This window comes from Pleurodeles waltl, chromosome 7 (genome assembly GCF_031143425.1).
Source record: "Pleurodeles waltl isolate 20211129_DDA chromosome 7, aPleWal1.hap1.20221129, whole genome shotgun sequence".
NCBI classification, from domain to species: domain Eukaryota; kingdom Metazoa; phylum Chordata; class Amphibia; order Caudata; family Salamandridae; genus Pleurodeles; species Pleurodeles waltl.
In genome coordinates, this window is record NC_090446.1 from 369,972,408 (window position 1) to 369,998,830 (window position 26,423).

A 26,423-nucleotide genomic window follows, 5' to 3' on the forward strand; every position below is an offset into this window, starting at 1 on the left:
CACCATGGAGGAGAGACATTCTATACAGACATATTACCTGAAGAGGCACACAATCATGGATCTTTTTAAACAGTTTCTGCCAGATCTGATGCCTGCCATTCATAATCCTAATAACATACCTCCCATCATTCAAGTCATGTCAGTGCTACACTTCCAGGCCACTTGGTCCTTTCAGAATACTGTGGCCCTAACTGCAGAGATGCCTCAGCCCATGTTCAGTCTTGTTTTGAAGGATGTACTATGTGCCTTTTTGAAACACTTGGACAGCTACATCAGGTTTCCTCAACGTGCAGATTTGGCCTATGTGAAGGCAGAGTTTTATGTTATGGGACACATTCCACATGTAGTTGGAGTCATAGAATGCACCCATGTAGCCTAGGCTCCCTCCAGTGCTAATGAACAGGTATACAGGAACACCTGTTCATTCCATCAACGTCCAAGTGTTGTGTTTGACAGATGAGTACATTTCACAAGTCAGTGCAAAGTATCCAGGATCACTCCATGATTCCTTCATCATGCAAAGCAGCAATATCCCACCGCTGATGACACAACTCCACACAGAGAGGGCCTGGCTGGCTGGTAAGTCAGATTTGGCATGTGTGTTTGCAAAATTTATCCCCTGCTATCACAAATGTCCTCAATATATGTTTGTGTTGTTCTACCTATTCCTTACAGGGGACTCTGGCTCTCAAAACCATCCTCAATACCAGTGAGGTACCCAATCACGCCAGGGAACGTTCTCTACAATGAGGCCCATGGAAGGACAAGGTGTATCGTCGAGCATACGTTTGGGCTCCTGAAGGCAAGATTTCACAGCCAGGACATATCAGGAGGAGCCTTCTTCTACTCACCCAACAAGGTATGTCAAATAATTTATGTCTGCTGCATGCTCCACAACCTTGCCCTGAGATGTCAGATAGCATTCATACCAGATGCACTGGCAAAGTCACACTTGCGAACATATATTGTCAGATTTGATGAATGTTTTCTGCTATGTCCAATCCCTTATCTCTGTCAATAACAGATTTGTAGAGTTTCTGTTTGGCTCTTCATCCTTGGCAAGTCACAGACAGTGTCAGAGACAGATGGGACTGCAGGCAGACATATAAAGTGGATATGGCTGATACCAGGTACTAATTGCCATGAGTATTGTGGAGTGTAACTAACATGGCCAGACTATCAGGACACTGGAGTGGAAGTGCGTTTTCCCATCAAGATAACCTGTTTGGTACTGGAGGTGGTCGAATTGTGTCATGTGTATGTCCATATGTGTCTGACATGTGAAAATGTTGAATCATAGCCTCTACCATCACAATGGTTACTGTTGTATGTGACCTACCAGGTACATAGCTGTCAGAGTATTCCTACTTTGCAGACCAATGTACATGCGTATGTGGACTTACATAAGTGAGTGGGAAGCCTACAGGTACATGTCCAATGTAAGTGAAAGATCCCTGGACTGTGGACATCAGTACTGATCTTCTTCTCTATCATGGGGTATGATTATTAGGAAGCTAAGGTATGGGTATGTGATAAGGCTATACCTGGTGATACAAAGGACCAACCAGGATGCCTTGTGGCTTGTAGAAGGACTGACATGTCCCTAACTTCTGTATCCTGTGGTTTATTAGTGTATGACACCTAAGCAGACATTATAATGTTACTATCAGTACTACTCTATCTGCTGTTTGCCTATCTAGCAATAAATGTTTGTAGATGCAGTGTACACCTGTTTTGGATTCTATCCATGTTACAATCCCAATGTAATGAGTCTCCTGCTGACTGAGTCCACGTGTGATGTCCATAAGAAAGATTGTACAATCCAGAGGGACATATTGATCCCAGAGTTGGCATGCATAACAGTTGTACATGGTTGATAAATGACACTTACACAGGACCTGTGTTTAAGTGTAATCTATTGTGGACAGTAAAACAATATGTGTGATTAGTAACTAAAAAAACACATAGTAAACAGTGAAGGGTTCAGTCATGGTGTTTGAGATCAGCAGGGTAGCTGCTACACCATTTGGAACCACAAGTTCAGTGTCCTTGCACCATGGTGTTAGGTGTCAGAACAGTCAATAGGGAGAGGTTCACTTCCTGGCAGTGGGTTTGGTCTTGGCATTTGCTACTCCTAGATATCTGGGTGGACGACCGCGTTTGTGGGGGGGTTCCTCTGCTACAGAGGGTGGGGTGTCTGATGCATGTGTTCCCCTGGCAGGGCCTCAATTCCACTAGCAGCCGTAGATGTTGAAGGGCCTGATGACTGATAACTAGTGAAAGAGGCATGATGTTGTGTGGCAGACCTACTCAGGGTAGTATTGATGTCCTGAAGCACCCCAGCAGTGGAAGCCAGGGTGGCATTTTGTGCCTTCCACTGCTGCACAACTTCCTGGTTGTTGTCCCTCTGCAGTCTTTGGATCTCCCTGGTCATGGTGATTACCTGGCCCATCATGCCTTGGGAATTTTGGTAGGCTGGTAGGCTTCCAAGACTTGGGAAATTGTTTCCTGGTCAGTATTGTCACTTTGAGCCCCCATCCTCTGGCCCACAGCATCCCTCCCACATACCCTACCCCCATATGCCTGTGCCACTGGCACAGTGTGCCCACTCCCAGTGGTGGCAGGACCATCATTGTTGGGGTGACAAGAGGAGACTCAGGTACCTGTACTGTGGGGCATACAATGGATGACACAGTCCATGGGACATAGGTTTGGGAGTGAATGGTTGCCTGTGATGTAGATACAACAGGCTGGAAGGAGACGATGTGGGCAGGGCGAGGCTGAGAGTTGTTGACTGATCAAGTGTCCCTGATGGGCCAGCTTCTTCCTCAGTGTCCACACAGAGGTGTTGTCCTCACTGGGGCCTTCACCCAGAGGGGTAGTGACAGCTTCTGGTATCCTGTCCATGGTGATAACGGCAAGGTTACCTGTTGAAGTGAAACACAGTGTTGCTGTAAGTGATACTACAAATGATGTTATATTTAGAGTTTTGGTGATCTTGTGTGAGATGCAGCCGTGCCTTAACATGTGCCCCCGAAATGACAATGATAGCTGCTGCACAATCTTAATTAGTACAACATGTGACTGTAATTTCAATACCATACACCACGCTTAAAGCTGTTGAACTATGTCAGTAGTGATTGGACTGCTGATACCATCTTATGTTGTCTAATTATTGACATGAGTGTTCACCTTTGTTGCCTAGTGAAGTGTCTGACATGATACATAGCACAAAATGAGCTGTACAATCTACAATAGTGTCAGAGTAGGGACACAGTATGGTAGTAAGCAATAGACATTGACCTGTATCTGAATGTACTGCATGTGCATCACCTTTGGCAACTAGATTTCCACTCTAGCTGAGTACATTTCAATATTAGAAATCTTTATTCTAAGGGCATTAGGAATGGGCACTCAGCTATAGCTGTGTTTTGCTTGTGATGATAGTGGGAGTGGGCCATTGCAGTGCTGCCATTGCCATAAATTGTTTCACACTTGAACATTCAAGATGGGTTGGATTGGTAGGGGTGACATCTCAAATTTGTAGTGCACTGTTCAGGTGTTCACAGTATGGGATGTTGCATTCTGGGAGTAGTAGTGCTATGAGTGGCCAGTACTTCATGTACCATTTCCAAGGGCTGTGGAGCCAGGTGAGTTTAGTGGACATGTGGCATGCCTGAGAGGGGTATTAGGACATTTGAACAGAGGTGTAGTGGTGGTATGTTAATTGGGGTGTGGTAAGGTAGTGAGGGAGCATGCAGGACATAACAATTGGGTGACGTGGCTGTTGTGGGGACTTACCCGACTCCACTCCCCCAGGTATTTCTGTCGGGCCCTCAGGATGCAGTATGTCCTAGACCTTCTTCTCTCAAGATATGAAAGTAGGGGGAGGAGGTGGGGGCCCACCACCATTCTGCCAGATGGTGCCTGGATGCCATGGAACGTATCTTACCCTTGAGGTTGTTTCACCTTATCCTGATGTCCTCCTAGATGCCTACAGCATTGAACCTGTTGACTATTCTTTTCCACAACTCCATTTTCCTGGCAATTGATGTTGCTGGACCTGTGCTCCGAACAGGTGTGGCTCTATCCTGACAATTTCATCCACCATGTTCCTCAACTCATCATCAGTGAAACGTGGGTCTTTTTGTGGGGACATGGTAGTGGTGGTGAAAATGGTGTGGTGGTGTTCAGAGAAAAAGGCTCCAGAAAAACATAAATGGTGAGGTGTAGGTGCTGTGATGTGAGTGGGGGATTGTTGTGGACTGTGTGTGGTAGTAAAATGTGTGCTGTGTATGTTTTGCAGGTGTGGGATGTATGCGTGATGAAATGTGTATGTATGTCTATTGTTGGTTGTTCTATATCTGTAAAAGATTTTGCTTGTCTGTGTGTGGCATTCTGTTTGCAAAGGATTGTGGGTTATGTAGGGGTGTGTTATATAGTGCAGTGTGTAGGTGTGTTAGGTATGTGGATGTGTGTCAAGTGTGGGGTATCCAAACTTTCCAGTGTGGTGTTGTATTCAGTGTGATGTAAGTTGAGACCACTGCATTCCGCACCGCCAATGTTTTTCTGCCATGGATGAACCGCTGCCATGATTTGTGGATTGTAATCTGATGGGAGGAGTTTTGTCGGGCTTGTAGTGCTGGTGGTGGGTCCCTCCTACTTTTCCATCCTTCAGTGTCCTGCAAGTTTTGGAACTTTTGCTGTTTTTTAGCGGTGTTCACAGTGTGACTCTTAATATGGTGATCAGATTACCACCAACATGATGGTCTTTTGGAAGCCGCCACCCTGACGGTCTTGCCAAAAGACCGCCAAACTCATAATGAGGCCCACTGTGCTTATTGTTTTAACTGAATAATTTGCTAATGAAATATCATCTGAAGATAGCTAAAGACTGTAGCTTTAGTAGCCACCCTCATATACCTACATCTATAGAAAGACGCTGCAGCAATAATATAGATCACATTCTCACTTCAGGTAGCAAGAGAATCACCATTTTGGATCCCAGGGTGGGAAACAATTGTACGATGATTGACAACATTGTGGTTTTGACACAAAAGTTTATTCTACCCAAAAGCCCTGACACAGGAAACATTGACAATATCACTTCTACTGGTCTGAGCAGTGTCAAAATAAAATGGGCAGGTGTTGATCCTGCTGGCTTTTTAAAAGAACTGTTGTAGTAGGAGTAGTAACTTTATTGTATAATTACTTAAAATCCTTGCCTGAAATACAAGTACTTTTACCATAAAATACTTCTAGTCATGTACAATATCATCAACTTCACTGCAACCAAATGCAATTGTCAGTGCAGATTGTGCTATAGAATCAGAATCCTGTCATTTGATATCAATTCTAATGTCATTAAACATACTGTATGGGCGGCCTACATATAATGCTGTCTGGAGATCAGTGTAGATGCTCAAGCCAAAGGCTGTCCTTGAGATTTGTCATTACATCTAATAAAATTAATTATTATAAAAGATCTAAAGCTTTAAAATGTGCTGATGACAGCAAGTGCTTGATGTTACCCCACAGGCTCATCATTTAGTGTGCAATTCTAGACTTAGACATGCCAGTAATGAACAAGCGAATGCCAATGCCAAAATTTCCATAATCTAACGTAACAGTAGCAGCAGAAGACACAGAGTAAAGTGGTAGAGCACTTACAAAGTGCCGCAAGCACAGCGATGAGAGAGCAAATGCCTATACCAAATTTCTCAACAGTCTAGCGTTAAAATCACCGCACAGAACACAAAGTAAAAGTAATGCAGCAAAGGACATAAGCACGACAATGAAAGAGTTTATGCCTATACCAAGTTTCCCGACAGTCTGGTGTTGAGTTAGCAGTAGGAAACAGAGAGTAAAGTAATGCACAATAGTAAGATCTAAAAGTTCGAACAAAAATGCCCTATCTGGCCTACCACTCAAAGGTCTAACTGAGTTGCAAAGTGTCAGGGAGATTTACATAGGTGAGTAAGCCACTTTGATAATAATATTTCTTTAATGGACACCTCTCTCCTTTTAGCTTCTGCACGTTGGTGGCTCTGGGCATTCTGTTGGGCCAATCTCATAATGGTAAAAAATGTCCTAAAGCAAGCAAGTTCCATTGGGGTGTCAGCCCTGAATATTAGCTTTGTGGCTTCTATGCATGATCTCACCCCATATTTCAGGAAAAGCGGTTTTAGTAGGACACGTCCCTCCAAAGCCAGTTGCGGGCAGCAACATAGTAGGGGTCAGATGTAGGTAGCATTTTGCATGGCACAAACTGCGAAAATCGCAGTTTGCGCCATGCAAAACGCGCATCGCAATGCTCATTCCCATTTTACGAGTTGGTACCGACTCGCAAAATGGGAATGCGACTCGCAAATAGGAAGGGGTGTCCCCTTCCTATTTGCGACTCGCACCGCAATGTTAAATTGCTTTATGACCGCGAACGCAGTCGCAAAGCTATTCGCAGTTACCAACAGTGTCAACCATTCGCAAAAGGAAAACGGGCTGCAATACAAAAAAAAAATCTGCTTTATTTAAAAAGCAGTCACAGACGAGGAGGTCTGCTGACTCCAGCAGGCCACCATCCCTGTGAGTGCAGGGAATCGCAATGGGGTCTCAAAATGCGACCCACCTCATTAATATTAATGAGGTGGGTCTTTGCAACCCCATTGCGATTCGCAGACGGTGTCTGAGACACCGTTCTGCATCCGATTTTGCGATTCGGAAATTGCTAGTCACACCGACTCGCAATTTCCGAATCGCAAAATCGGCAATTGCTACATCTGGCCCTAGGTGTCTTATAGATTCATTGTGATATTTGCATAATGCACAATCTTGAGAATATCCCATGTAGACTTCCAGTTGCGTCTCAATTCCCAGACAGGGAGTGTTAGGAGACGCATCAGCAGAATATTCTGAAATGCACGAGCTCCCAGGTCTGTTTTCATATATGATTGGACATTTTTAGTTAAGTAAGACTCAGCTAAGCCCTCTGCTCCGGTAATATTCCTGATTATAGCAATTTCATTTTCTCTAGACGTTTGCATGCCCTGATCTTTCAAAGTCTTTTTTAGCAGTGCCTTTGTTATGAAAGGGTCCAGCATCTAGGTGAGAACTAAGTTGAAATATTCCTCAGCTTGCCTGAGATAGATGGCTCAACTGCTTGTGTCATACTTAAAGAATATACTTAGTTAACCCCTCAGGCTATCTGGGTTGGTCCTGCAGACACAATGAAAGAGCTTGATTATATCCATTTTACACAGGGTGTCCATTCTTGTTATATTGAACTCTGAACATAATCCTACTTGTCTGGTTGACTTAGGGACCTGGAATATCCTTTTATAGGCTCTTATCTGGCACTTCTCTGATGATGCAGTCATCCTGACAGGCTATGCCAGATGTCCATAGGTGATTGCCGGTAATAGCTTCACTTTAATAACCCTCCAGTTTGCCTGAGGTGTTGGTGACCGTAGCTGAAGGTGGAGTTTTGCTAAGGTGTAAGTAGCTCTTTCCACCTTAGTTCTTATTGCCGCTACCTGGTATGATGTTTTCCCCGTGTTCGATAACCAGACTCCGAGACATGATATTTATATACCATTTCTATTTTCAGTGGGCCAAGCTTCCACTCTCTTTGATGTTTTTTTTATCTGACACCCAAAAACCAGAACCTTGGTTTTTGCCGCTTTCACCCTTAATTCATTCTTTTCATTGTATCTGTGTAGTATGTCCAAGCTCCTTTTCAGACCTTTCCTGGTCTGAGCAAGCAAGACCAGGTCATCCGCATATTGTATTATGAGGAGCGCTGTCTTACCCAGTTTCGGGGGGAATGTGTTTCCTCTAAGCAATTCCACTCCCAGATCTGCCGTATACAATTTGAAAATGGTAAGAGCAATGACACAGCCTTGTTTTAAACCTTTATTGGTGTAAACATTCCGGGTCACATGTGAATTTGTGTTCTTGCTTCCCACCCAGGTATCAGAATATAGCGCAATTATGGAAGGGAGCATTTTCCCTGGTATCCCCCATGCCGTTAACTTCTTCCAGAGGATATGGTGCACCACACCATCAAAGACTGCACTATAGTCAGTGAAACAGGCAAACAGCGACTGAGCAGAGGGTTTCAGTGCTTTCTGACCTAGGTATGAGAGAGCTAGCACGTTATCTAAGGTGAAAGAGCTAGGTCTGAAGCCGGTTTGATATATTGGTATAATATTGTTCTATGAAATCCATTATTCCAGCTCTAATAGCAGCACCCTTGCATAGGCTTTGCAGTCCACATCCAGAAGGGCTATTAGCCAATAGTTTTCCGGGAGGGTGGAGTCTCTTTTTTGTAGATTGAGGCACTATTAAGCCTTTCCAATCCTCTGGGACCACAGAATGATGTAAACAGTAGTTGAAAAGAGTGGTCAGGGGTTCAGACCAATAATCTTAGTCATCTCTGAACATGCACCTTGGGAGGCCATTCATTCTCAGAGCTCCACCCCTCATAATGTAACTGACCACCATTTTCACTGATTTAACTGTAGTCACTAGTGCCATGTCTACTAGGCCATCCAGATCATGTTGCCACCCCGTGGTGCTCAGGGCTGTTGTATGTTTTGGGTCCATGTAGAGAGTGCCCACTTGGGTTTCCCACGAGGTAGCTGATATCGCATTATCTTTACTTGTTGTAGCATGGAGCAGCGAGTTGACACAGTCCCAGAATTATTTACTTTTGCTCTGTGGTCGTAGTGCATGTAGGTGGATCGAGCATTATTTGTTCTCCTTTTGTTTCAACTCCCATATTACTTTTTGGTAGTCTCTCCTCATCAACCTCCTAAGACCGGTGCATGCTGGCGCTCTTCCTCTTCTCATATATTAATGGAGTGGAAGAAACACTGCAGGCAGTTGGGTAGGACACCCCTAGGATTGGATGACTGCAAATACGATTTTTTTTGTTTTTCAGTGATGTAGCAGTATTGGTGTTTAATCCAAACAGCCTGCAGGCTTTAATTAAATCTTTCTCAGACTTTATGAAAGGGAGGGATATGAAAATCAATCTATTCAAAATGCATACAATGAGTTGTGGACAAGCTAGGGAAAACCTAATACCTATTGTGTAAAGGGGAGGAAACTACAGAGTACCAAATCCTCTAGTTATCTAGGGATTCAGGTATCCTCCAAATTGGATTGGATGCACCACAGAGAAATCTGTGCATCTAATATGATAAGAAACAATGAAGGCCTGATAAGGTTCGCCTCCAAGTTAGGCAAAAAATCAAGGGCCATATGTATGAAAACAGTGGCTTGCGGATCACAAATCGCGATTTTTAAGAAATCGCTATTTCCGAGTCGCAATTGGCCATGTAACAATATTGCGATTAGGAAATAGCGATTTCTTAAAAATCGCTATTTGTGATTTGCGAGGCCCATTTACCGAATCGCAATTTGCATTTTCGCAAATTGTGATTTTTTTTTCGATTCGATAAAAAATCGCAAATTTGCGAGAAAGTTCGAGAAAGCACACCTGGAGGAGCTTGATAACATCACCAGCAGGAAATGAGTCATCCCAGGCAGTTTCAGGTGCCACACCCAAACCAGCATCCTGAGAGAGAGCAGCCCAGCCACACAGAGCAGCACTCAGAAGGAGCTAGCACAACTGAGCAAGGATGGATACCCTGGGCCAAGCACAGGAGAAGGGAGAAAGAAAGCGCAAGCTGAAATTCAGCGAGCAGGAGCTTGAGGTGCTGACTGAGGAGGTGGTCAGGAGCCATGACCGCCTTTTTGAAAAAAGCTCACTCCAGGTGCCTGAGAGTGAGAAGAGGAGACTATGGGCGGACATACAGTCAAAAATCTGCGCAATTGGAGTGGCACAGCGCTCCATTGAAGAGATCAAGAAGAGGTGGTATGACCTGCGGTCCCGTGCGAAGGAGAGGGTGGCAAGGAGACTTGCGGAGGCCAGGGGTACAGGGGGCGGTCCACCCACAGAGGCACCATCCACACCATTGGAGGACCCAGTCGAGTCCACACTCCTCCCTGAAGCTGTGACTGGGGTCACAGAGATTGACACCTCCGGCACACCAAGTACCAGCCAAGGTAAGTGCAATATTGATTTGTAACCCCACAAAAGCCCCTTAGGAATTAGTAAAGGTAATGTTATACAGTGTGAGAAGTAGTCCAGTCCACATCTTAGAAGCAACACAACAATGCATTATGGGAGTGGCAGTCCACAACCCAGAACTGAAAGTAGCACATATAATGTATTTAAGTAGAGTGACACCCAGAGGAACAAAACACACACAACACAGTGTAGCGAAGTACCTGTACCTTTATTACCATTGTGTGACCGTAATTGTAACATACACAGCTGACATGCTGCATATTGTTGTTGCAGGTGGGCCAGGCCCAGCAGCCACAGCATCAGCACGGGTAGGCGAGATAGACACCCATCTGGCCTCCGATTCAAACACCAGTGGATCCCTCAACATTGTGACTGTCCGACGCAGGCCCAGGGCACTGCCACTGCCAGAGCTCAGCAACGACTCAGATTAGCAGCAGGAAGGGCCAAGTACCCCATCAGCAACAGGCAGGCGCAGCCAGATGCAGGAGGTCAGGTGTCATCAGACCACAGCACCACGCAGGATGGCGACAGATTCCTGGGCACAGCAGCATGAGGCACGTGAGGGTCCCTCCTTATTTCGTGGCCTGGAAGCTGCTATGTTGCAGCAGCAGCGCCTACAAAATAAGAGGATCCTCGGATTGGAAAAGAACTTGCGCAAACATAACCGCAACATAGTGGGACTGCCTCGCCAACTTGACTCCCTCAATAACAACATTGTACAGCTGCGTGAGGGACAGGTGCAGGCATCACAGGACACCAGGGACCTCACAAGTGCTGTCCGTGAACCCTGCCAGGAGCTGCGCCATGAGAGGGTGAGCCAGCGCAGACAGGAGCGCAGATTTTGAAACATGTTTGGCAGCTTCTGTCGTTCGTCTAACAGGGTGGCAAATTCAATAGCACTGATTGCCAGTAGTGCAGTGGCTGCGCAAGTGAAGGCAGCACACAACAGCAGGGACGTTGTGAATGGACTTGTGCAGATCACCCATGTGATCTAACACATTATGGGACCAAGGTCAGCCACTTCGAGTGAGCTTGCACTGGGGGACACTGAGGACAGTTCCAGCCTCTGCAGTGTTGCTATACCAGCAGCGTACACCAGACGGCGCAGTGCCAGGCACAGTACTGCCACTGAGGGTGACAATAGAGGTGCCAGTGATGTAACTGGGCACCCGAGTGGTGTGCGTGGGTGCAAAAAATGACTCTAGCTGCCAGTGGACTTCTGTTGACACTATGAAGTAATAGTGCATTACTCTGGTCCTTCATTGTTTTGAATTTCTCACATAACCTTTTTTTGTTATTACTCACACAAACATTACCTGACTTAAGGTAATACATTTATTTCACTACAGGTACAGTTGTCAGAGGATTTGTGTCATTTATACTCACGTCTGAAATGGTTGTGTGTGATGTCGGCACGCCTTTGCCTTCCCTCTGCTGCACTGGTCCTGTCTGCTGGATGTAGGGGTGGTATGGGATCATCATCCTCATCAGATTCAGTATCACATATTTCTACAGGTATGTCCCTGGTGGTAGCTATATTGTGCAAGATTGCACAAGTAGCCACTATTCTACATGTCGTCTCTGGACTGTACTGTAGTGCCCCTCCACTTTTGTGGAGGCACCAGAAGCGACTCTTTAGCAGTCCAAATGTGCGCTCCACCACCACGTTGCGGGTTGCCCTGTGTGCTGCATTGTATCTCCGTTCAGCTGGTCATGCAGGATTGAGGTAGGGCGTCATCATGTAGGTGCGCACTGCGTAAGCACTGTCTCCTGGAAGGGACAGAGGGTATGATGAGTAACTGAGCCATCTGACATCGGCACTCCATCAATGCGCCAGTGTACAGAGGGACAATACCTAGTAGATATCCTTCACCAAACTCCCCAGCTAGCAGTCGTGTGTGAATCCCGCTGTGGCGAAAGATGTACGAATCATGTGTGCTCCCTGGGTACCTGGCCACGAGATCAGTAATGATGTAGGAGGCATTGCATATCACCTGTATATTCATGGAATGTTGGTATTTCCTGTGGTGGTACACATACTCTGTGGCTGATGGTGGACAGATTGCCACATGTGTCCCATCTATGGCACCTAGGACGTGGGGGAACTGTGCTATCTGGGAAAAATCTATTTTGGTCTGCTGTAATTCCTGTGGGGTGTGGGGGAATCTGATGTACTGTTGTAGTTTGCTCAGCATGGCGTTGATAAATGCATTGAAAAATCTGGAGAGGGTACTCTGTGAGACCCCTCCAGCTGCTGCTATGACCCCTTGATAGCTCCCTGAGGCGAGTAGTTGGAGGGAGCATAATACCTGCACATGGGTGGGTATGCTGTGAGTCCTTAGTGTTCTGTGCTGCAGTATGGGTTGTAGCTCAACTATCAGATCAAGTATCATGGCTGAGTTCAACCTATACCTCTCATATATTTCCTCCTCTGTCAGGTTGAAAAGTGTAATGCGCACTCTGAAAATGCGCTCCTGTCTCCTCCTCCCTCTCCTCAAACCTGCTAAGATCCTCCTCCTCCTCGCCATGATGTACAGTGCAGCCATTGTTGAAAAGAGTCTGAGGCATTCTGGGCCTCTTTACGTAGGTTGCACCTGGTTACCACCAGGTTTCAGTTCATGGTATTTTGCATGTGCAAAAGCCATTCTGCGAAAAATCGAAATTTTCGATTTTTTGATGCATCGATTTGCATCTTGGATTTTGCGACTCGCAATTTGCGCCTCGCAATTTCCTACTGGAAATACTGAATTGCAAATTGTGACTCGCAAATCCAGGTCGCAGCGCAAAAAATCGAAATGTTTGCGATTTCTTATTTTTGGTCTGCGAATGCCTTTCATGCATCGCAGACCACTTTTTTGCCCTCGCAAACGGCCAATTTTTGCGATTCGCACCGTTTGCGAGTGCAAAAAAGTTTCATACATCTGACCCCAAATGAAGAGATATTAACTAAAACTATATCAGCAATGACAAAAGGAGCAGTGATCTGGGATAAGGGAAATATTTTTGCAAATGCAAGAGAATAGGTTTCTTAGGAGACTCTCAGATGTATCCCACTCAATGCCAGAATCTAATATCCATTGGGAACTGGGAGCCGATTTCCCATCTAATACCTTAGAAAGCAAACCGCTCTTACTCTAGCGATCAGTACGGACTAAAACAGAGACCTATTTCACCAGATCAATCATTGTGAATTGCATAGACCTAGATCAGGCTAAAAAAATCTTTTGTCTATGGCATATAAAACAGGCTTGGCCTGGGGCAGAGTGAGAGGGACCTATTCGTATTACTGGAGGATATCATGGGATATTCTAAAGATGACCTAAAGGAATATGTAAATAAGGCCTGTTGAGAGAATGGGGCCCAATCTAATTTTAACAAAGTGTCACTGGGTTGTAATTCTGTATTAAATAATCAGTACGGGAGGAAGCTGTATCTTAGATTAATCTATAATACATACAACAGGTACCTTTTAACATGTTTCCACCTTCTTATATTTCATTGTAAAACTAAATTTCAAAGGAAAACAGGGTTGGGTACTAGCACCCAGAAATGCCCTGATGGGCTGCCATTGAACGGGTGGACACACACACACCCCCATGCAGACTCAACATCGCTAAGTGAGACCTGTGTTCCACCTCCTTCCAAGGGATATCCTCATTGCCAAACAATCTACAAGCATATATCTCACTTATGCCTCAAGGGCTCTGACAGGCACATAATAATGCCCTTCAAGGTGTGGTTGAATCTCTCAACCACATCTTTTCCTTGGGGATGGTAAGAAGTGTTAAACTTGTAGGTTACCCCACACTCCTTCCACAGAGACTTCATATATGTTGATATGAAGTTGGTACCCCTATAAGATACCACCCCCCTGGGGAACTCCATGGGGGTAAAAGAAAAACATCAATGCACATCCCACCAAGGGGGAGGTGATTGACCTCAAAGGAATGGTTTCTGGGTACCGGGTGGCATGGCCCACCAAGACCAGGTTAAACTTTCTGCCCATGGGTGTCTTGGGGTCCAGAGGCCCTACAATGTCAATACCAACCCTTTCAGAGGGGGTGCTGACAACAGGAAAAGGTTGGAGGGGAGCATTACATTTTCCCCTACTCTTGCCACTTGCCTGACAAGTTTGGCAAGACCTACAGTGTGCATCTGGGTGCCTGCGCATTTGGGACCAGTAAAAGTGGGTGACAAGCTGTTCAAAGGTCTTGTTCTGCTCCAAATGACCAGCTAAAGACACATCATGAGCCAGACCCAGTAGGAAGGCTCTGAAGAACTGGGATATCACCAGCATACAGGCTGACCCAGGCTCGGCAACCTTAGGCTAACTATGTAGGAGGCCGTCATCCCAGTAGATCAAGTATGATCCAGACTCTTTGCCAGATGCCTAGTCTGAAGTCTGCTGCCACAAACTCCCAAGAGTAGGGCATGTCCTTTGTGCCTCAAAGAATGCTTCCCTGGTGGGTCCCCCTTCCTGCTGCCACTGAGTCAGCTCAGGGACCTCCCCCAGCTCAGTCACCTGTTCCTCAGTAGGCTCCGGGGCATCCCCCTCAGGTTCAGCCTCCTTCCAGACCGTGGGAACTTCTGGGGTTGGTTTTTTGCACCAATTGCCCTTCCTCCTTCAGGAAGGCTCCTTGGCCACTCTTTCAAGCTCCAGGGTCTCCTGATCAACCTGACGGGCTGCCATCGACCGGGTGGACACCCACCCACCCAGGCAGATCCAACATCTCCAAGTGAGACCTGTGTTCCATCTCCTTCCAAGGGCAATCCTCCCGGTCATTGACAACCAGACAATCTACAGGCATGGTTGGACTCACAGCTACTCTCAAGGCACCTGAGACCCCTACCATTCAAACGGAACCTGCACCACTCTGCAGAAGCACCAAGAGTTGTCTACCACAGCTAATTGGTGAAGTACATGGAGATCTATCTGCTCTTCAGTGTCTCTCAGAGCTTCCCACTCTCTGCCCATTGATGGTTACCCACTGTGTGTACTTCTCAGTGTTCTCAGGCACAAGGGTTCTATGGACCATCTCACTGTCCCCTAGTGAGACAAGGGTCATCTCAGCTGAGTGGCACCCACCTAGAACTAACTCCTCCCCAACCGCTGCACTGGCCAAACCCTGTGACTGAGCACCAGTAGGTGCCAATGTCCACTTAGGACATTTGGGATCCCCCTCACATGACCCACCTGGTCACATGCATAACACTTGCGGGAACCCCCCCCTCACCCCTCTGCAGGTTTCCCTTTAGAAAACCAGGCCTTTTACTCAACTGGGGGCTGGGAATCCTTACACTGGGAAGTGGGTTGGGGCCCTTTTATAGAACTCCCCCTCTTTACCATTACCCCCACTTCTTCTTAGAAGGACCCTGTCCACCCTTGGCGTGGCCTCCCTCATACCTCTTATGGACCCTGGTGCTCTCCCAATGGTCCGCTTCCTGTGTAAGCTTCCTGGGGTCAGTCAGCTTGCTGTCAATCAGGTGCTGGCGTACCTCTGGAAAACAAAGACTGTACAAGTGCTCCCAAGCAATTAAGTTGTAGAGCCCTTCATAAGTTGTTATGTTACTGTCCTTCACCCAACCGTCCAGTGACCTGCAAAAAAGAGTCAACACATTCCAACCATGCTTGGGACACCTTCTTTTTGTAGGACCTAAACTTGTACTTGTACTGCTCAGGGGTGAGACCATACCTTGTGAGTAGGGTGTCCTTTATGATAGAGTAAGTGTGCTCCTGAAGATCCCATAAGAATGTCAGAGTATATTCCTCCCCTCTACTTCGAAGTGCTTCCACAGACCTACCCCCAATGTGCTTCATGGACCATATTCATGTGGAGAGCAGACTCATACCCCTTAAACCACAAGTATATGTCATCCTCCTTCTTATAGTCCTTAACTAGGTCTTTTGGAATGTGCACCCTCCTCCAGGCTGCACTGTGGTACTGCTGCCACTATTTCTACTAGACAGGCTCCTCTGATCTAGTTTCCTCAAACTAAGCTCATGAGCCAAGAGCATCTTTTTCTCCTCAATGGCCATCCTCCTCTCTTCCAGCTCCCTCTCCATCTTAAGCTTCTCCAACTCAAACAGGTGTACTCTCTCTGCCTGTCTGTCCTGCAACTCTTCAGAAGTCAGACCATTGAAGACACACTGCTACCCACCATGGAGACCCTCCCCTCCAGGAAGTATGGGTACCTCTACTACACCCTCATGGCTGTCTTGCACCTCCTCACCCTCATTCTCCTCCTCTGTGTGCCCCCCAATCTCCTTGGCTGTCAATCAGGCCCTCAGTGCCTTTTGCAGCTCCTCCTTACTAGCAGAGCTCCTAATGGGACAGGCAAGATCCTTACTGAACTGCTTCAGTTGAACAACTGTATAACTCTCCAGCTTCTCCAACTCAAAAACAGCTCCAGCTGGTGCATCTCCAGATTGAGACATGATGGTAAGACAAAAGTGCAAAGTCCAAGGCAGAACAAAGAGTTCCCAATGAGAAGTTCAAAAATAAAAAATGGAAGCAGATGAAGTCCAAAAAGAGAAAAAGTTAAATCACAAAACCAAGTGGTATGTGGTTATGTAATTGTCTGCTCTAAAAACAGTATATATGTCAAGTACATATACAAGTCCAATCCTCGCCTCTGATCACCAATGTCACCAGCCTAGTGTTTACTTGCCCAAATATACCACTTTGTAATCTCTCAAATGCTCTTTACTCACCTACGACTATACCATGTGTCAAGTTTTGGGAAGAAGAGAAAGTGACCTGACTGCAAAGCACCATAAGTCTTGTTTCTGTAACTCCAACCACCGGGCTTAGTGTTCATTTGCCTAAATATACCTGTTTGTGAACTCTCAAATGAAGTTTACTCACCTGGGAGTATACCATTTTGCTTGTCTGTGAAGTAGAGGGAGTGACCTGACTTCAACTCCCAGGTGGCCCTGTTTCTGTAACTCCAACCACCAACCCAGTGTTCACTTGCCCCCATACACCTGTTTGTTAACTCTCAAATTAAGTTTACTCACCTGGGAGTATACCATTTGTCAAGCGTTGGGAAGTAGAGGGAGTGACCTGATTGCAAAGGCAAGGAGGGCCGGTTTCTGTGACTCTGATCACCAGTCCAGTGTTCTCTTGTCCAAATACACCTGTCCTGTTTGTGAACTCTCAAATGAAAGTTACTTACCCTGGAGTATACCATTTGTCTAGTGTGTGAAGCAGAGGGATTGACCTGACTGCCAACCCATAGGAGGTCCTGTTTTTGTGATTCCAACCACCATCCCAGTGTTCACTTGCCCAAATACATCTATTTATTATCTTACAAATGATGTGTACTCACCTTGGAGGTGAGCAAGATACAGATCATGCTCAACTCAGAGATGGGTCTATCTACCTAGCTCTATCTTGACCTTTTATCCCAAGATTAAACCATTGTGCCCACAGTGACACCTTTCGGCCCTGTTGCTTCAACATCACAGGCAACAACGCATCCCGACCTGTGTACCTAGCACAGTTTCAGCCACCCAGTCCTGGATCCTTTGATGGAACCCAACACTCCTGACAGTGAGGGTCCAGGGCCCAGTCGAGATGGCACCCTGTGCCAAGGGCACAAGCCTGTGGGGGTAGGGTGTGTTGGAGGGATACTGTGGGCCAGTGGAATGAGGCCACCGGGGCTGCTATCTACCAGGATATCAACAGCCACGTCTTGAGGGGTTTATATGGACTCTCAAGGCGTGATGGGCCAGGTGTTAACTGAACTCTGGGAAATGAAGCTGCTGCAGAGGGACATGATCCAAAAATTGGATGAACACATTTCCAATATGGGCACCCTAACAGGGGTGTTGAGGGACATCCACATAACCCTGAGTAGTGCTTTTCCACCACCATCCAAATCAAGCCCAACTAACTCAAGCCCAAGTACATCTGCAACAGCCACAGGAAGGGAGGCCCTGCCAGAGGCACAACCACCTTGAGACACCCCTGCCACTGTAACAGCTGACCCCTCCCCCCTTTGCAATCTGGGGCATCATGCAATAATCCAGGAGGTACGGATGGCAAGACAGCCATCACTGCCAGCAAGATGTCTTTCATCTTTATGTGTCACACATACACTCTGTGGTCTGATCCTGAACTACATTCCAGTTCCTATGAGAGGAGTACTCTGGACCTTGGACTTCCAATGGTGTAGCATTTACTCCAATGACTGCATTCACTATGACAGGCCCCTTCACTTTACATTTTTGTTTCTTTCCATCCCAAATGTACTTCCTATATTAACACTGTAATAAATGCACTCATCCCAAACTCTTTGTCTGCTGTCTAAAAATTCACATTTAGCTATGTAGATTTGTAGTACCATGTGAACCATGCAATGAAGATAAAAGTTACTTGGGCAAGCAGGGATATGTTGCATGTACACAGTGTCAAGCTGAGAATTACAACAATTACAACCAACACATACATACAAGTGCCTTGTTTCAGAAGATATCTTATAACACTGTTCAGCACAAAGGCTGTCAAAATGTCAGAAACATAGCAATTCAAACATGACAATATCAGGCTGGGTAGATCACCAAATATTCTGGTATAGACCCCAGAACATTGTAGGAATGTACATATCGGACATTGTCCTATTAAATAGGCAAAAATAGATGTCATCAGCTGAAGCCATATCCCCTAACACTCAAAAGGAAGCCCACATCGTAGAATGCAACACCCAGACAGATGGCAGTACAACAGTTCCCGATAACATGGTCATTATAATCCAGTGCTACTGCATCTGGGGGTATGACACAAACAAATGTCAGTGACGTGCCACAGGCACTTTGGCCTACAATGATGAAACACATGAACAGCTACAAACAGTCCAGACAAAAAGAGTGTTTGACCAATGAGAAGGGTAACAGACATGATTCTGGCCTACAACAACATTTTTACTGACCACATGATGACACACATGATGCATCTAGCTACCACATAACAACAAACAAGTCTAACAAACTCTTCTGCATTTCCATACTATCACTGTGCAAGCTGTTTTGACACTGGTCTTCTATACCCAAGGTCTGCGAAATACATCCCACTAACATTTCATGTCCACTTTGCGTGTCCCAACAGTACGATATACCTGCCAATGTCACAACTCTGAAATGCCCAAATGAGAATTGCATGATGAAGGTACCTGAACAAAGAGCAAAATAAGAAGTATAGTTATGAAACCAGTTATATGGCAGAAGTCACATAGCAAATGTCTGGAGAACAAAGTCCAATAGAAAAATCTGACACAAACAAAGACATCATCAAAATATGAACGTGTCTAAAGCTTCCTCATCAAACACCCTTTGGCAGATTTTGCCTGAGCATCAGCTCCCTAACTATTTCCAAAAATATACTCTACACATTATCACGACTACAGTTCATTGTTCAGTCAAAGTCATGACATCTTATTACATACTTATACTCATGAAAGAAGCTGTCAATGAGATCTTGTCACAAGTTAGCTCCTTCCTCTTTACCGCTGTCATCTTCATTTGGCATTTCAAGATTCTCACCTGGTGGTATCACAGGCTATCCCACCTCTGGAATGTAAGGGATATTACTCGGCAAGCTGATGTTATGGAGTGTACAAGATGCCACGGTGATCTGACACACCTAGAGAAGGGTTTCCCAGTCTTGTCCAGACAGCAAAACCTGGCTTTTAGGAGCTCCAAAGCACGCTCTTCTACCTGTTGTGTTCTTCCATGGGCCTCATTAAAGCAGACTTCCCCTGGTGTAGTTGAATTCCTCAGTGGTGTCAGCGACCAACAAAGGTTTGGCTATTCTGGGTCACATATTTTGGAATGAGACATAAGAGCCACAATGAGTCACTCACTTCATGACTGTAGCACCTGAAATTGCACACACAAAATCAGGACAGATGTGATTTAGCAACCAGCCAGACAATTGTGGTTACACTTATGACATCAGCTGGCACAACTTACACATTGAGAGAATGGAAGTGCTTCTTGTTAGGACAGACTTGGTCAAAGGCTTGCGGTTGCAGAGTCAATATGTGTGCCATCAATGGCTCCCACCACATATGGGAGGCGACCAAAACCATAAAAGTCAGCATTCACATTGGCTAAATCCTCACATCTGGGGAACATTATATAGCTGTAACTGTGTTTCATCATTGCCGAAAACACGTCTCTTAACACACGACTGAACTTGGGTTGGGACATACCACAAGATATGGCCTCTGCCTATTGGAAGGAACTTGTGGACAGGAAATGTAATACTACCTTGAATTTGACAATGGATGGTAGACATGTTCGATTTGTGTTTCCAGGCATCAGATCTGGCTCCAGCGGACGGCATAAATCCACAATAGTTTGCCTATTCAGAAGGAACTTTTTGATGATGTGACGTTCTTACATTGTTTGAAGGTCTGGCAATGGACAGTACCCTGGAGCTTGTTATCTCCTTCCTCTCCCAGGGTACCTATTTGTGAGATTAAGGGGCATATTTAAGTAAAGTGGGGCTGCACCTAATGCAGTACCACTTTCCTTGCGTCGCTTAGCATCCCCCTACCGCCACCATGTGTGCAACGTATCTCAGATACAGCTGACCATGGCGCAGGGTAGGGGACAATAGCGTAATTTTTATTGATGTACTCTGCAGGAGTAGCACCAAAATATTAGTGCTACTCCTGCAGAGTACATAGGGGCCCATTACAAATAATGGAAGCCCCCTTTTAACGCCTGCTCTGAGCAGGCGTTAAAAGTGCTGTAAAAAATGATGCTAAGAAATCAGTTAAATTTCCTTGTGCCATTTTTTCGGCCTCCCCTATGCATACATTACACCTGGTGCAGGCATAATGCAGCGTAAAGGATTACATGGAGGCACAATGTATGCATTGCGTCACTTTGGAAATATGGCAGGAGGATTTTGGCCTTATTGGGCCTCATTAGCATTTTTTTTTAAATTACACTAATGTGGCGCAAGGTGGCACTAGGGGCTTATAAACATACCCCTAAATGAGTAGGAGCATTAATCAGTGCATCCACACCAACAAACATGATGATTAGGACCAAAATCATGTGATAAAGCATTACTGATTGGAAAAACAGTACACCCATTAAACATTAGAGATGTCTGATCCTCAAGGGCCAAATGTGAGCCCCATGGTTGTCTACAACATGGATTTGGGCATTACCCAACTATCTGCTCCTCATGTGCCCCTCTGAATTTAACAGTCTGTTCTGACCACCAAAAATACCATCACCGGTGGTGGGAGGTGCACCGCTATAATATCCCATCTGTGACCAGCAACACACTACACTGGTGATTGTGTAGGAGAATCTAAACAACAAGGCTGCTTTGCATTGTTTGAGATGATCAGACACATATATTGAAGTTGTGATGCATTTAACAAGGACCAATACAGTAGTTTCAACCGTCAAAATGGTGGATGCATGACCTAGTTCACTGGACATTAGGTACCGCTCACAGCAGCCGGTGGAAGTTGAACACACGGTGGGCGGTTTTAACTGTGACAGACACAACCATAGGCTAATGTTGATGACTGTGACAGTCGAGGGCCAATGGCTGTTGCCATCGGCGGCAAAGACTGCATGTGTGGCGTGCATGTATGCTGCGTTTTGCTAATCCACTCACTTGACCCCTGACACTGCTGCCACAAACACCTCCACCACTTCAGCTTCAGCGTACCGCCTCTGGGAGCAATCATGCCAGGCCAAGCAGGTGAAAGGACCCTTGCCTTCTCTCCTGAGGAGCTGGAGAGGCTCGTTGATGAGGTCCTTCCCCTTTATTGTCAGCTCAATGACTCACCAAAGGAGCAGGAAAGAACTTCATGGGCATATTAGACTCTGACGCATTCCTTTCCTACCTCATAGGCTACAATGTGCCTCTGAGGGCCAGTGAGACTTTTCAGGTGGTTGCTGTCACATTTTAGTGTTCAATAAATACGATGTACATGATGCTGGTAGTAGAAACAAGTACTCTATGTATTTTACATTACCATTGTGTAATGCGATATGTGATGAGCCATAGATCCTCGTACTGCTGCATCATATATCTAGGGAAGGAGATAATGCTGCCATACAATGATATATTTTTGGATATTATGTCCCTCATTACAACCCTAGCGGTCGGTGTTAAAGCGGCGGTAATACCGCCAACAGGCCGTCGGAAAAAAAATTGGAATCACGACCACGGCGGAAACCGCCAACATAGACAGCCACTTTAACACTCTGACCGCCACTGCGGTCAAACAAACAGCGCGGCAGTAACCGCCAACAGACAGACGGAAGACAATGTATCGCCCACCCTATCACAACCCAGCAATCTGCCACCTTTTCAGGGGAGGAACCAACGCGAATAAAAACAAGGATGAAAACAGTACACAGAAAGAAAAATCACTCACCTCTCCACACCATACAAGGAACCAGGACGCCATGGAGCCAGAACTGCAGATCCTTCCGGCGATGGTCTTCCTGCTACTCTATCAGGAGCTCCAATGACGGCAGCGACGAGCACGTTGAGTACTGCACCTATAACACAGGGGAGGGGGAGGGAAAAGAGAGTGACACGCAACACCCCCACCCACACCATCAACCAAAACACCACACAAATAAATACATGCTGCAACATTATATTTACACCCCCCACCCCCTCTTGAATAACGCAAGGACAAAAAGAAATGATTTGAACGATTGTAATCAATAAAAATCCAGTAGTCAAAACTCCAAATCCAGTATATACAATTCTGTACACCAACTACACAAGTCCGGATAGTGCACCAATCATTGTCCGTGGACCACTGGGCCGAAAATGCATGGGCGAGGCCCACACTAGATACCTGACTGGAAACGGAGAGAACACTGCACGGGCATCAGATCAAAATGAAACAGGCACCTCAGGGGGAGGGGGGCACCTCAGCCTGATGATCGCACAACGCCACTGCTCCACGAGGGGGCTCCATACCCATTGATGTATTCTTGGGAGTGCAAAGCCACAGTCACTCAAGTCTTTCCACTGGATGGGTTGCCCACTGCTTTATCCTGAGGAGTGCAAAGCCACAGTATCACAAGTCATTTCAGTGGGTGGGTTGCCCACTGCTTTATCCTGGGGAGTGCAAAGCCACAGTCTCTCAAGTCTCTCCAGTGGGTGGGTTGCCCACTGCTTTATCCTGGGGAGTGCAAAGCCACAGTCTCACAAGTCATTTCAGTGGGTGGGTTGCCCACTGCTTTATCCTGGGGAGTGCAAAGCCACAGTCTCTCCAGTGGGTGGGTTGCCCAATGCTTTATCCTGGGGAGTGCAAAGCCACAGTCTCACAAGTCATTTCAGTGGGTGGGTTGCCCACTGCTTTATCCTGGGGAGTGCAAAGCCACAGTCTCTCAAGTCTCTCCAGTGGGTGGGTTGCCCACTGCTTTATCCTGGGGAGTGCAAAGCCACAGTCTCACAAGTGTATAACAGTCTCCACTGGTTCTGGAGGGGGCGTTGTGCCCAGAGTGCTTCATCCTGCCAAGGACAGAGGTAGTGGATGCATCTCTCCACTGGTTCTGGAGGGGGCTTTGTGCCCAGAGTGCTTCATCCTGCCAAGGACTGAGGTAGTGGATGCATCTCTCCACTTTTTCTGGAGTGGGCTTTGTGCCCAGAGTGCTTCATCTGTGGCTGCGATACTGGTTGTAGGCTCTGTGGCAGCAGTGCTAGCGGCCGGCTCTGTGGCGGCGGCGCTGTTTGTGGGCTCTGTGGGGGTGGTGCTGGTTGCGGGCTCTGTGGCGGCGGTGCTGGCGGCGGGCTCTGTGGCGGCGGTGCTGGTTGTGGGCTCTGTGGCGGCGGTGCTTGCAGCAGGCTCTGTGGCAGCGGTACTGGCAGCGGTGCAGGTGGCGTGTAGGTGGCGGTCTTCTCCGCCATACAAGTTTGTGTCAACGTGGAAAGAGGGTGTGACACTGGTCCCTCAGTCTGCCACCATGCCCTCTCCTGACCTGCCCTTCAGTTTCTGTCCCTTCCCCACCTTTGATGATGGCGCAGCTGTCTTGCCACTATCCCCTTTTGTTTTCCCTGACCCCTTGGTGGCAGCTGTTTTCTGCTTCTCCCTCCGGGATGTGGGCAACCTTTTTAGCTTGGCAGGTGGCGGAATGTCCTTGCCCTCGCTCCGTGGCACACTGGCAGCCCTGATGTTTGGATCACTCCAATAGCCCGCAGTTGCTGGCACCACTGTGCCTGGGGATGTGGTGGCTGAGGTGCTGGGTTGGGACCTGGAAAGCCTGGCCCTAGGGCACGAACGGGGGGGAGGTGTAGGGAAGAGGTCAATATTAGCCAGGAAAAGTTTTTTAAACACACTGGGATGGGTAGATGGAGGGGGTTTGGGAGTGGAGGAAGAGGTAGTGGTTGTAGGAGGTGTACGTCTGCTGAATTTGGATGAAGGTGCATGGGCTGGAGGCTGTTGTGAGGTGGATGGCTATTGGGTGGGTGTGTGCCTGCGTTTGTGTACTTTGGAAGGAGGGCTCACTGACACACTGGGAGAGGACACAGGGGATGAGTGAATGGTAGTGGGGTGGTGAGTGCACATGAGCAGTGTGTGGTGATGGGCATGCTGGTGATGGAGGTAGTGGCTGAAGATGTAGTGCATGCAGGTGTGAGTGGAGACGAGACAGGGAGGGAGGAGGGAGACGTGGAGGAGGGGAACACAGTGGAGGCAGTGGATGTTGGTATGTCTGCATGGGTATGATGCTTGTGTGAGTGCCTGTGGGATGTGTGGTGCTTATGTTTGCCTGAGCCACTTTTGTGTGTTGAGGAGTGTGCATGCTGGTCTGATGGTGTGCTTGGGATAGGCTGAGGTACAGGGGATTGAGTCTGGGTGGAGGAATTTGGAGGGGGGAGGCTGGACACAGGGAAACTGGCTGCCATCAGTGCTGAGGCCAGAGCCTGAAATGCTCTCGGTTGGGCAGCCTGGCCAGAATGAATGCCCTCCAGGTATGCATTTGTTTGCTGCAAATGCCCCTCAACACCCTGGGTGGCATTCAGAATGGTAGACTGCCCAACAGTGAGGGATCTCAGGAGGTCAATAGCCTCCTCACTGAGGGCAGCAGGGCTGATTGGGACAGGGCCTGAGGTGCCTAGGGCGAAGGAAATGCCAGCCCTCCTGTGTGAGCGGGCACGGGACACACACTGAGGGGCTGCTGGGAGGGCGGTGCTGGTAGGGGGGGTGGCGGCTGTAGCTGTTGGTGCGGTGGGAGCAGAGGGGCCGCCACCGCAAGGGAGCTCCCATCAGAGGAGGAGTTGCTGTCACTGCTGTCACCTCGTGTCCCCGCCATGAAGCTCCCCTCGCCCTCCATCCCACTGGTGGCTTCTGACTCCGGTGTTTCGCCCTCCAGGGCCAATTGGGATGCAGCTCTCTCCTGCTCCGGTGCCACTGCTCCTCCACCTGATGATGCTATTGCACACAAGAACAGGGAGACCACAAAAAGGGTGGGGGAAGACAGAAGAAAGACATGTTCAGTGCATGCAACACCACTACCGTTGGCGGACACTACAGACACAGCAGCCCTCTGCACTGCACCATGCACTTATTGTTCCTAGATTATTCACATGCCCATGGGGTACAAGGCCTAAGCCCGATTGCTGCACACATGGAAGTCACAGGAGCCTGACTAGGTGTAGATTGCTCTAACCACTAGTGAGGTTGGGGTTCCACTGAACCTGCCTCTCAAGGGACCTTGCCTACCAAGCTCGCCCTGGCCTAGGGGAACCCACTGCCCACCTCCCCCACCGAGACACCTCGTAATGCGCGCAGATTTAGATGAATGTGACTGTACTCACCCCCTTGTGGCTGCTGTGATGCCCCCAAGCACCCATCCAACTCTGGATACGCCACCGCCAGGATCCGGAACATCAGGGGGGTCATGGTGCGACGGGCACCCCTCCTATGTGGGGAGGCCATCCCCAGCTGGGCCTCCGCCGTCTTCTTGCTCCAGCGGCGAATATCCACCCATCTTTTACGGCAGTGGGTACTCCATCTGTGGTGGACCCCCAGGGTCCGGACGTCCTTGGAGATGGCACGCCAAATATCCTTCTTCTGCTGGGCGCTGACCTAGAGGAATAGTACAGGGGAAAAGGAAGATCTTTGGCCCACGTTCCCACCCTTGCCCTGATGCACATACACTCATCATCCGCTCATGCAGGCCTCAGTCCCCCCCCCCATGTATCTTCCATTCACACCACTCCAAACAAGCATTGCCCATGCAGCATGGTCACAGTGTACTCACCTGTTTGTATGAAGGACCGTACAGTTGTGTGTACTGGGGGAGGACCCCATCCACTAATTTCTCCAACTC